We start from the raw sequence: 13,910 nt of genomic DNA on the forward strand, positions 1-13,910 counted from the left end.
GGAAGTGATCTAAACCACTAAGTCATTAAAAGAACACAGATGGAAAAAAAGAACAGTACATGTTAAATAGTTCCCTGCTGTTAGATAGAGTACGTAAAAATGTTTCTCAGCTCGGTATTTAATTTCCTATGCAGCTGAATGGATTGGTTTGTTATTATTTCTAAATCAAGGGCAGCATTTCTATTGTCATGAAGAATTCATTAAGGCACTCAACCAGGTAGCAAAGGACAAAAAGTAGTTGACTATTCTCAGAAAATATGTACATATTTTTCTACCAAAAAAAATAAAAGTGTCCTTCTATGAAGAATTAGTGTTGAATTACTTATTACTGCAAGGGCAAGAAGCGGTAGCGAGTCAAAGCCCTTTATTTCTGCATATTATTCCAAATCATGACCAAGCAACGTTAAGTGCTGATTGACTTTCTAAAGGGCACCATTTAACAACTACAAGCTTATTCACACAACTTAGCAAGTTCTACAGGCAATGTTCTAAATCAGCACACACACACAAAAAAATCTCGCATGCATATTGATTAGAAAAACCAACTAAATAAAAATCTATAGCATTAATAAACTGTATTTACTTTGTTTAAACCATCACACTATAGAAGTTAATGATCAAAACCTGAAGAGGCTTTATCACCAACACTGGTTTAAATCAAATATCCTACAGGGACCAAAGGACTCATGGGGATTAATGGAATTATTTACATCGGTATCTTGAATCCGGACCGGGTTGGTAAAGACAGTAAATCACTAAGATACAGTGCCTGAATAGAGGTTTTTATGAAATATAAATGTAATCAATCCTTATCACAAAAGCTCAAGTGATATTAATTGCCAGCATCACTTGAGAAATCCAAGCCTTTTTATGAAGTGTCGTAACTACCTATTTGTCTTCGGTAGTCAGTCATAGCCGTGCTTATTCGTAAAAAAATACACAGATGTGCAAATTACTGATATTATGGTACACCTAATCTGATGGCGCAGAAGGCTTCGGACAATAACACAACGACCAATATGATCAGGTTAAAGCCCTTTATTAAGCACAGATCATCATCTTTTATACCCTGTGTTGTAGCCGTACATGCCACTTGCTTATTTCTGATTAGCTAGTTACACTGTCCACGCGCTGTCCATGCAGTTCATTCACACATCAGATTGGTTACAAGAATTTGCATAGTAAATTGCTTAGTCATTAGCACAACATGTTTTCTACCTTCTCAGTTCCCGTTTTTCCCATGTACTAATTCCATCTTCTACCACCTGTTTTGCTCTTAATCTAATCTCTCATAGTAGGGAGGCTGGCTCACGTGATCATTTTCTCTCAGATGCATTCCTACACTAATCTGCTAAAACGCAGCGGACTTCAACAACGGATAAGACTTTCTAATGCGGCAAAATAAAAAAGGTCAGAATTCAAGATGAACAATGCACAATGTGATAGTGGTTTTAGAATTATATCTTTAGATACAACCATTTAAACGGTAATTAAAATAACAAGATTTATACACACACTTATATCTCATAGCTGTATTTTCCTTTTGGTACTAAAATTTGTTACTATGTTATTTAAAGCTTAACCAGTATGACAAGTCAGGTGAGAAACAAGCAATCTTAGCTCCACGGAGATTTACTATACCTTTAATTAACTGCAAATAAAGTATTCCTGAAAGTCACATCCAAAATAAAGCAATAAACTTTCATGCTGCCAACTACCTAATTAGCAGCTTAAATCATTCTAAACATTTTGCTGGCTATCTTTAGCACTTGTACTTGCACCTTAATCATACACTGTCTACATAAAAAGGATAAAAAGAACGATTCTGTTACTGCCGTCTTTGGCTGTCCTCTGTAATAGACCTCATCTATTAGCAATACCTAATTACATTTGTGCTCTACAACACTTTTATGTTGTATTCTTTACATTTTAAAGTTTATTGATAAAATTATAAAGTGCTGGAAGCCAGTATCAACTATCAACATGCACTCATAATATCAAACAACAAATAAATAAATAATGAGCCAGTAAGTCATTCCAATTTTATTTGTTGAAGTTCTCACATTTGGCAATTCATCAAATCCTATAAATACTCAAATTTGTACTATGCACAGAAACTTTTAACTTATTTTCTATCAGAATACTAGTTTTACTAGTTGAAAGGAGCAGTAGCTCAGAAACAATAACTTCCAGATACCGGTAATATTAATCATATTAAGCAGACTATCTATTTCCAGCCCAAGGGCTACTGAAATTATTTCAATCATTATCCCGTTCTCCTGAAAAATCTTAAACATAAAGAACTTACAAGTTCACAAACATCAGGATACATGTTATACAAGGCAAGTAACATTTTAGGAGCAAAATATAAATATTAGATTTTGAAGGGGGCAAAATTTCAGTATATGTCATAATTTTAGGGAAAGCAAGTTCCAAGTTAAAATTATAGCCACCTCTTTTAAAGTAGCAAATAGAAAAATGGGATATTTTAAGATGTGTTGTATTCTTAGTATTTCTAATATTTAGAGAAAAAGTTCTTCACATGTTTACACCACAAAATTATTTGCCTCAAAAGCGTATTCAGACGTACTATCTGCTGCCCTCCTTCGCAAGTAAAAGTCCTTTTGCCTCTATATTCACAATAAACCACAGTTTAAAATCTTTTGCTTTTCACTAATCAGAGAACAAAAGAAATCCTCAAGGAACTAATCTGCAGATACTCTCAGAAAGAAAGTTTCTAGTGATTACTCAGTGACCGCACACACATTTACTGTCAGATTAGACTCCCACGTAATTTCATGTCCTGGCACCAAAACTCACTGATTCAAACAGGCAGTAAACAGACTGTGCTTTCTTTGAAACATACTTGCAGGGCATTGGTACTTTACAAAATAGAAGTGTGTTACGTGTAACAAAAATAAGACTAAATTATTACTGTTTTCATTAAAAAAAACCAAATCCAGATTGAATCCTAAAAAGAGCAACAGATGAGCAAATTGGATGGGACGCACAATGGTAGTGAGATTCGGGACGTGGGGAAAAAACCTTTATTTCTTCTTCAAAGACCATTTGTGTTATTGCGTCTGCTCTGACTACTTCAGAAGCATTTTTCCAGAGGAGTGCAAAAGCATGCCTGCTTAGGCAAAAACCAAATTACCAATCACATCTGACCAAGGTAACAGAAGTACAGGATTTTTTGTGAAAATACTAATTGAACTCCACGCAGCAGCGTTACAGTTGTCTGACAGGAAGACTGCAAAGCCATCTCTGTCCTAGAGGCACTTCCTATTTCTCCTTTCTGCCCTTGCTTTAGCACTGAAGAAAACTTCTGCAGCTTCTGTGTGAGAATTCTCCACACAAGAGCACAGCAATATGCGCAAATGAGAGCATTGTGACTTGAGTCCTGTCATGACAACTTTGAATCCAGAATAAACCAACAGCTGAAAGGAAGCAACAGATGCCAACTGGGAACAAACAATTATGTTTTAAGCCCAAAAGGTTGGCCTTAGTACTGAGTGCCCATGGTTGTTTGCATAGCTCTGACTTCCAAGTTTTAAAGATGCATATTGTCATGTATCAGAAGGCTGACAGTAGTATAATAGCCCAGTAAAAGCAACCCTTACATTCAAACTAGTTTCTGCAGATTCATATGGGACAATTCATGGCATATGAGTTTATGAATTTGCTCTAAAGCAGTTTGTCTTTCCACTGCCCAGAAAGGCAATCTTTCTTTGAAAAAAAATAATTCAACCATCTAAGTTACATATCTAAACTTGAACCGCAAAAGCTTGCGCAATACATGGTGCCTCTAGCTGGGCTCCAGTGAAGGCTGCCAGTATTTCATCAGATTTCTATGAAGTATATAAACATTCACAGCTTGAATCCAAGATGCGTGTCCTAACGTTTACAGATCTCCACTTCCAAACCAGTGCACTTAACGATCAGCAGATTAACAATGGTCTCTCCGCCAATAAAGTTCTGGCTAATATTCAAACTGGGCTTAATATGCTCTATGTCATGCAACGAGAAGCTGAATAAACTGTCAAGAAAAACAAACAGCACGAGGATATTCACAACTGGGAAAACAACCAATGAAGAGACAATAGTTTAAAAATAACAGAGCAGAGAACGGATTCATGTATTGGGACACAACTACTTAACAGAACTAACAAGGCAACAGCATTGCTTCAAAGAACCTAAGCCCAAACACTTACTGCAGTTTCTGACCCGTCCAATACTAAAGTAGAAAAGAAGAAATGCTGCAACTTACTACCCATCTGTAAAGCTTCCAACTTCTAAAAATTCTCACAGCCTCAACAAGAAGAACAGAGATTATGGGAGTATGCATCTCAATTTTGATAAGCCATACTCTACCCGAGTTTAAACTGAACCTAGAAAGAGTAGAGAATATTTCAGAAGAATATTTTAATATTAATGAATATTAGTAAACTACATAGGAAGCTTCTTTCAAATCATTGCAATAAGTAGACTATGCAAACTTGTAAGTACAAACATTCAATAGCTTAGTTGTTAAGAAAATTTAGGTTTTAAAACATGGAAAATTATGACATATAAGCAACTGAGGTTTTTCAGAACAGCTTGTGCTTAAAAGTAAGGGCTTATCGTTAGGAACTTTTAGCATCTGAAACACAGCAAATCATGACCCAGCAGGGTGAGAGTGGGCAGAAAAGAATATATAGAGAAAGCACAATGGAGTGAAATCAAGGCCCATGGTGCATAGCAATAGAAAAGTTTACATTAGCAAATCCATTGCAGATTAGCCTAATGTTTTCAGCGCACAGAAATAAAGCAGGCCTGGCAGACAGCAGCAATAAACCCATAAAGGAAAAACATTCTGCCAGTGAAGGAACATAAAAGACTTAGCAGGCATTAATAGATCAGTGCTGCTTTTCCTCAATTGGAACAATTCTCAATTGTGAACTGAGATTTTACTATTACAAGTTGACACAGGCCACATACTAAATATTCTGCATTTTATCCATCCATGCTAACACAGTGCAGGAAGAAAATAAACCGCCTGTAAGGTGTCTACATGAATAGTCAGAAACGGAACAAAAACTTGATTGCGTTTTTCCCCAACCAAAACCTGCATCAACACTTGCTACTGTTCTTCAAACATCACAGAACAGCTCACAAAAGCTGGAGTTAAAACAACAAAAGAATCTTGTGGATGAGCCTGAAAAATCATTATAATTAAAATTCAGTTGACCTGCAAGCCAATAAATATACATTTCTCTAATCGATATACACATGCTGACTTTTCATTAGCGTGAACAATTTACAACAGAGAAACTCTTGTAAAAATTTCTGGATCTCCAACATCACCTGGAACCCACCTTCCCTCACATGAGGCCAACAGAAGACAAAGGCACAATTAAAAGACTCCACAATTACGGGTAATGCTCCAACTTTGTCTTTTACTTTTAGAGCAACAGAAAAGACAGAACAGCTGTAGGAAAACATAGGGAAACACTCTAGCTTTTACCTGGAAAAGGATAGGGGGAGGAAGGGAAGGAAATCAGTAAAAGCCAGAATAGGCTGAGAAAGACAAAACAATTAAGTTTTCAGAACAGTAATAAGTGAGTAATTACTCTTACAGAGCAAGAGTTACAAATTCTGTAAACCAGGATATATTTCAAATCTAGAAATCTTACCTAGTCAACAGCAGACAAGCGTAAAGCAAATCATTTTTAGTACAGCCACATTTGAATAGACTTGAACAGAGGGAGTAACCTGGTAAAGAAACCAGAGTGGGGACAGAGGTAATGACACGTCTTAAAGCAAGAAAGACAAGCTTGAACTTGATGCAGTTTAACAGGAGAGCCAAGAAACGGATTTTTTAAAAAGATGATGTAGTTAAAGCAGTAGGTAAAATGCGGATAACTTACAGCGGAAGAGGAGGATAAGTGCTGCAGAGCTGCAAGAAGTTACAATAACCTTGCAGAGAGACAAGGCCTTTAACAGGAGGTTCTGTAAATCCTAAGGGAAAAGGGACAGGTCTTCAAACATTTTAGGGAAAGGGGCAGCAAAGTGCAGGCACAGTTGGAATTTGGAGAGTAAAAGAAAACAGCAGAGATGTTGTCCCACTTCAGGAGAAGGCAGTAGACACAAGGAAGACAGCAGTAATGTCAGTAACGTCACAGCAAGCAAAACTTCATAGTACAACATCCAAGAGCTTCCAAACAGACATCAACGCACAACAATGCCTGAAAAAGATATTTTCTGAGAAAGCACTCTATGATTTGCCTGATTTGTCACTTGGGGCAAGTTGTATCTGAGACAGACGTGCTGGGGCAGCGGTGTGGTTATGTGGTGTCCTGGCACCCTCCCCACATGAGGTCAGTGTCTCAGCCATTACAATCTTCTCCACTGTAATTGTTTGTCTTCTACAGATGATTATTCCTTACCTAAAGTTATGAGTAAATGAAACCTCTCACAGGAGCTGAAAACCTGATGTAAATTTTGAAAAGGCTGGCACCATCAGCATTATCTGCATTGCAGTCATCTCAGCAGTGTACAGAGGCATTTACACGTCAACAGGACTGACTGACTGTTTCAAATAAGTGTCTTTAATTTAAGATGGCTCTCCTCAGCATGTGAGAAAGAAGCAGCCTATTTTTTGCAAAAAATGTAAAAATGGAATATATAAGTATCCACTTATTAAGTGCTCAAATTTATGCTCATTTTCTGCAGGAAGATGTCCTTCAACTGAATTGCAGGACTCATGAAACTGGATTAACAATGTCATAAATCATACATCTGCCAAAATAACAGCATAAAAAGTGAGACTAAATATAATCTACATGTTATTTGAGTAGATACTATCTATATTTAACAATTTGTTATAATTCAAATATTAGCTGACAATTATTCAAATTTAAACATAAATCACTACATTGGCTATAATTTTCCTATAGTTAATTGTTTTAAAAATAACTTTCAAGCTTCTGCAATGTCCTCATTTCTGATTTAATAAGTTTTAATTTGCATAAAGAAGAAACTTGCAAATTTATGCTTTACAAATTTTCTGCTAGTGCTTCGACTTTTTTTTCTTCAAACCAAATTGTAACAAATTCCTAGTTTACATTTCTCAAGTTATCAACTAAATGCTGCACAAACCAGGACCATTTTTAGGACCATCCTTTAAACTGCAGGATTCATTACACATCAACGTTTCCTCTCTATATACTAGAAAGAACAATATTTCTCTCTAGGCTCCATTTCCAAGACACAAAGTTAGTTTCCATATTTAAATTTCAAAACCAATGTATTAAGAACATAAACTCTCAGTGTTACAGGATGGTTCTTTGATGTACATTTTGCTGCATAATCCAGACCCCCAAGCACATCAAGTAAATTTCAGAAAACCTCCAGACACATCCCTGTAAGGATTTTAAAAGTATCCAAGAGGTATCCAGGCAGCTTCAGCTCTAAGAGAAGCAATCACAGTGTAAATCTTGGGAAGCACACTACTGAACCAAGAACTATGATAATTTGTTAACTAAATTCCGTAAGTAGATTTGTCAACTGGTGAGGCAGAAATGGTAACGGAAAGAAGAGAAGAACTGAACTGAATTCTGAACAACCATCATCATTCAGGAAATCAAGTTAGTGTATACTTATACCAACAGAGCGATTTTGTTTCAGAACAGAGACATGCACAAATTTCTCTAAAACAACAGAAATAATGCACAATGTTCCTAAAATAAAGAAACACACTACCCTTTAATGCCGAAATCCTCAGAATAATGAAAGTACAAATGATTTTACATCTGCATCTCTAGTTACACTAGACATTTTCCTTTTTTTTTTTTTTTTTATAATGAAGAATATGTTAGAAAATAGCTGTTAAGGAAAAAGTAACACAGAACTTGTTGTAACTGGTTCTGCTGGCCAAATATCAACGTCATTAGAAGACGAACTACAATAATGTTTCTGTGCGTAAGAGCCTGAAATACCAGATATCAAAAAATAAACAAAAAAATATTCAAAGTTGCAGTCAGAATGAATTAAAAAAGCAAGCAATCCACCTCAGAGCTATTGCTTTGCATCATATGCAGTTTATACTTTTGTCTCCTTTTAAGAATACTTAATAGATAGCATTATTATAATGCTCACATTTTCCTCCGAGTTTCCTCTTTTCTGACAGAATGATTTATAATGAATTGTTGCAATCTGCCACACATTCAGCAAGTGTAACCCGAGCCATGCTAGGAATGTGGAAAGACACCTGAGGAGCCAGAAGGTAACTTGTATTAAACAAGTCAGAAGAGACTCACACACCTAAAGAAGGCAATACCCCACGTAACTCAACACAGGAGGAACCAGCAATGTACCACCACCACCACCCCCCCCAGTTTCACAGTTGGTCCTGCAGATCACAACGGAGCCACGTGTGGGATTGGGTCGATCTAATGGCCAATTCACACAGAACTGCGGCTTTTCATTTTCAGTTCAGGTATGACAGAAAAGGGGAGGCTTTTGTTGTTTTGTTTTTTAAAGTGAATAAAATAAAAGTGAGGAAAAAAGCGATGAGGAAGGAGAGGCAGAAGATAAGGCAAGGAGAAGACACTTCCCATACCAGAGGCATTTTGGAAGAAAAGCATTCTTACCCAGCTCTACTTTTCCAAGGAAGCAACTGAAGAAAGTCGCACAGGAACCGCAACCCCAGTCCACACCTGAATCAACATCTCTCACTCATGATTTTGTACTTGTAACTTCTGGACAAAATTTAGAGATGGTGATCTTGCAACCTGCTTCGTCTTTAGCAGTTTGCCTATCATTTTGTCTTCTCAGAGAGCAGCTCGTACTTAAGATTTATTCCCTGCAAGCAAAACCCTTTTTTCAAGTTCAATCTTGCTTAATGAGTTACTTTTTATTATGTGAAACTTTTTAATGTGTTGTTTGTTCTGTCAAGCCCAAATAACTGCTGACATTCTAATCATGAGGCCCCCTGGAAAAAAAAAAGGGTGTTTTTTTGCTTAAAAGCAATCTTTACATTTGCCTGTAAAGCAATTATATAATGTTTAAACCATTTTAATATAAAAATAGCCCGCCCACATTTTAAATATTGGAGAGGATAAAATATATAAAACTGTCTTCTTCAGGTTTTGATTGTTCCCTCTCTTACTTAAATCAGAATTTATTATATTCTTTTTTAGACATAAAGGGGATAGCTAGTGATAGCAGCCATCAGCCTTCTTCACTAGTTCTTGCAAGTCCTGGAAAAGGAATTATTCATCTAAAAAGCAGTGACAGATCTCCCTCTCCCAATACAAAAGCTACATTTTATTGTAGGTATATATAAAAATCAAATTCTATGGAGAAACAGCTTCTAAGGCCAGCTCGAATCTAGCACACCATGTTCTTGCATATTTTTTGTCAATTTTGTCAAAAACTCTGCCCTCCCCTTTCTCCTCCTCTTCTACCTACAGGGAAAAGGGAACGTCTCCAAACCAACAAAGACCAAAAAATACAGGAAGCTTTGCTCATCTTATTCCAAGAAAAATGCAACTGTAAATCCCTGTCATACACACGCATACTGCTGAATATTCAGAACGGCAACATTAAATAGTTACCCAGGATTTTGGTTAACGCTACCAAACAAGCAAATATTTTAATATATTTTTTGTTATTCTTGATTGATATTTGCCTTACCTCATTATTTCTCAAAGATTTTAGTTTAACTAAACTTGTCAGATTATGCTAAAAGAAAACTCACTAACTGTTGTGTTTCTTTAAAAGCACTTGCTTTCCTCCCAACACTCTACAACACGGAGATGATCAAGATTTATTCCTCTATCTAAAAATACAGCAGTGTTGGTTTGTTGGTGTTTTTTTTTTTTTAATTTAAGAAATGGATGCTAATTAAAGCCCAACATTAGAAGTGGGCAGTGGCTCCCTCCTCAAAGGAAAAGCAGCAGCTTAATGCTGCAAGATCTCTTCCCCTTCCACAGTTAAGCACTGTCAGTTTATTGCTTAGTTTCAATTATAACACCTAATTTATGATATTGCTATAACTGGAGGAGATCTGCATTACTGCATTTGGAATCAACTGCACAGATGCAATTGACTCATCTTCAATTCACAAAATTACAAGTTTTCACTCTCCCCCCACCGCATAGCTATTTTTTCTTGTTTTCAGCAGACAGAAAAAGTATAATAGCATGCACGATTCCAAGGAAGTATTGATTAAACAGCAGCCTTCTGTTGTGAACATTGTTTCTATCAGCTTCCCTAGAACATGAAATTCCAGTATTACAAAGGGCTGCAGAAGGTTCTGACGCTGGTTAGGCCAAAGGACTATGACAGCCCTGAGAAACCCTAAAAACTCTTTAGCTACTTTGAATGTAACTACTGAAAATTAATCTCTCAACTATGCAGAACACCCATGTCTTGACCCCTCTGCATCTGTGACAGAAACAAGAAGATTCTTTCTAAAGAGGAATCTTCTTATGAAGAGTATCACGGTCTACCAGCAGAACTCCAACTCCATTACAGAAACAATAGTAATTGCTCCATAGCTGAGACAGGGTTGGGGTTTGTATTATCTCACATTTCTGTGTAATTCCCCCTAGTAACAAGAAGTCCTCCTACTCAAAACTGGTTTTGAATGTGTATTTTTCAGGCAAACATAAAAACGATCACCATTTTCTAAAATGGCTACAATCTGCTAATATCCCAGTGGAGCTGAAAGCTCTGGCTTCTCTTGTCAAACATGGCCAGGACACTAGATCTCTTCCGTTTCTCGTTGCCAAAGGAAAACTCGTAAGTCTACCATCTTTTGCTCTAGCAGCCTAAAGCAATGAGAAACAGCAAATGTTCTTACAAAAAAGGTCTCTCGCCATACCAGGGTAACTGGGAAAAAGACACGAGCACAGCCTTTGCAAGCTCTGCCAGAGAAAACTTTGTTCTTAATCTCTAGTGATTAAAAGCTTATGAAAATCAAAGAATTAAAAGCATATTTTCAAAGACTATCTTTTGAACAGACTTCCTTCTACACTATGTGATATATGAAAGAAAATGAACACTACAACATTAAGCAATTGAAAAAAATGCAATCTACATGGCTAATGCCATTCCAGCCATTGTAAGAAGCACATAGCAGGTTTACTTGCATGCTTTGGCTACCATTTAAAGTTGAGCCACCAATACTAATTTTACATTTGTTGCTGCTTGAAGTACAGGAATCATAGATGGCAATATTTTCTTTTAATTTCTATATTAAATACCAAATCTGTAAAAAACAGACGATAAACTACTTCAGGAAGTATTTTCTACAACTAATATCTAAATCAGATCTCTTACGTTGTGCCATAAAAGAAACAACAAGAAATTTGTTATCAATCTCAACATAAATTCTATTAATCCCTAAATTTCATCCAAATATGGAAATGTTCCCAAGAAAATCCAATTCTGCGTTGTATGGATACCAAAAATTAGTTATAATATGGCTCAAAAACACTGTCCGCAAGATGAACTCCTGACTTACGCAATTCCATAATTCACAGCCAACCAAGAGATCATGCCACGCTGAGTGACCTAGTTTTGGAGACCGTATCTTGGTCGTCTCCAAGATCAAGTATGAACAATGTCCTGAGCAATCTTTAGAAAACTATAAATGAACAAAATGCTGATTGTACACTCTTTCAGAACAGGCTATCATCAATACTTCAGATCACTTATCCACAAAAATATCATACCTAAACTACTACTCCTTAAGTGTAACAGAAAACACAATTAATTCCAAACACCATGCAATTCCAATGATAATTCTGATATCTAGAAAATTAATCTTGCCTACACAAAAGGCAAAGTTTCCTGAAGACAGATCTTTTCCAGAACTCTCTTCAAGACTTCTATGCCATCCCAGATGCAAGCCATATTAGATTAATGTCTCTGCCAACATACAAACTTCGCATAATGTACACTAACCCTTTCCACTTCATAGAGATCACAAACCATTTATGATAAACAGTAGTCTCGCTGCCTATTTATTTTACTGGAAAATGTTAACTCACTAGAATATGAAGACTAGAGTGGAATAAAAATCCTAATTCAGTCCTGTAAACTACATTAATCCCCAGTCAGAAATGGACATGTGCTACTATTCTGAAGGAAAATTCTGCACTGAGGATGAGCTCTAAAATGACTGCAGGAATACTAATTTTACATAGTTGGAGCTGTGAAGTTATCAGTGGTTGTACACAATGTAAAGAATTTCTCTTTATAGGAACAAAAACAGAGTCACAAAGTCATAACGACTTAGTGATGAAATGAAGTAAGTCCACCCAATTCCACATACCTAAAATAGAATTTAATTATCTCAGTTGCATACCACAGAAGCTAATCATCTTATCTGAAAATTATCAAACACAGGTTTCATTGAAGTGCAGAATAATTATTTAAAAACACGTAAGGAACAGAGAGGTGAGAATTAAAAAACAAAATGCAGTTAAACAACCGGGATTCAAAAGTTCAGGAACTTCAATCTATCTCTATTTACAACAGAAAGGTGCGGACTTGGAACTCACTCACGAGACCTTCATTCTGCCCAGAAGGTCACCGTGGAAACCAGGAAGATGGGTGGTAGGCTCTGGCCATTTTGATCTTAGGGAGTAGGAGCGAAAAGGTGTGCGTTTGACTAAGCATCTAACACACTTCTGGGAAGAGAAGGCTTTTACATCAGCTGCCATTTACTGAATTTCTGTTGTTTTTAGTTTCCAGCTTATTCTTCCCTACTATCACAAAAAAGGCCAGAAAAAAAAGGAGAAAGGCTACTAGACTTCAGCATCCTCCAAAGTTAGGCCAAAGGACAACAACCATAAGCAATCATCATGGTTGACCTCTAAATGACTAACTCTGGTTTCAATAAAACACTTCTGGTACCTTTGACCAGACAGCCTGGTAGTGCTACAGAGATACAAATACGCAAATAAGAGCCAGAATTTATTTCAAGAAACACACAGAAAAGTGGTTAAATGAACACTATGCAGAACCACTTTTGTTTCTATTCACAACTGACTGTCACTGCAGCCTTACAAAAATTAACCCATAACACTGCATATGCCGTAGTTTATGAAGATTATTTGTCAAGTTCATTCTCTGGATATGAACATGTTAATAATTAACTTATTCTCTTATTCTACTCTTGAAACATGTAACAGAAAGATGAGTAATAGCACAAAACTCCTGTTCCAACTCCGATTTTCCCCTCCCTCTGTTATTGTTGCAGCATGAGAGGCAGGAACTTCAGATTTAGACACAATAAACAGAGATTACATTCCTTTATTAAGGTGTGCCAGAAACCTGAGCTCTTTCAGCCAAAGAAGTATTGTTACACATTCCCTCTAATTATTATGCAATATCACAGTCTTCCAGAACAGGAACAGTAATTTCATGGTTAGAATCCAACCCATTCACTAGGAAACTGTTATACAGCACTCTCAGAAGGAAGGAAAACAGAACTGCGAAGTAAAAAAGACGAAAGAATAAGAAGCCTGTATGATTAAGCTTTATCACAAAGCTAGCATTTATCACCCTTCCACACGTGCACATTTTTTGTGAATTCTCTTAAAACCATAATGACAGTAAGCACTTTTGTTTATTTACCTTATGCAATCCTGCATGAAAAGACTTAAAATTATTAATGTTTTTAGAAAACTGTATAATTTCCATTTCTCAACACCATAGATATCTGCTTCCTAATAAACGACTGAAATATATGAATACTTAACTCACTTAAAAAATCTCCAGGCTTACAGCTTCTTTTTTCCAGTCAGAAAAATTCTCAAAATATTTAGTATCTTTAGAAATAGAAAAATATTTGCTTTACCTAAATGCAATCCTAATGATAAAATCAGGTATAAAGCTTTGTAAAACTGTTTTTA

The 13,910-nt window shown here is 36.3% G+C and overlaps 1 protein-coding gene across 10 annotated transcripts in view; it reads right to left on the minus strand.

Moving 5' to 3' along the window:
* PLEKHA7 (pleckstrin homology domain containing A7) overlaps positions 1 to 13,910 on the minus strand; it is a 167,845-nt gene that overhangs the window by 94,964 nt on the left and 58,971 nt on the right. The window lies entirely within an intron of this gene.

Source organism: Rissa tridactyla, chromosome 4, assembly GCF_028500815.1.
Source record: "Rissa tridactyla isolate bRisTri1 chromosome 4, bRisTri1.patW.cur.20221130, whole genome shotgun sequence".
In the NCBI taxonomy this organism is placed as follows: domain Eukaryota; kingdom Metazoa; phylum Chordata; class Aves; order Charadriiformes; family Laridae; genus Rissa; species Rissa tridactyla.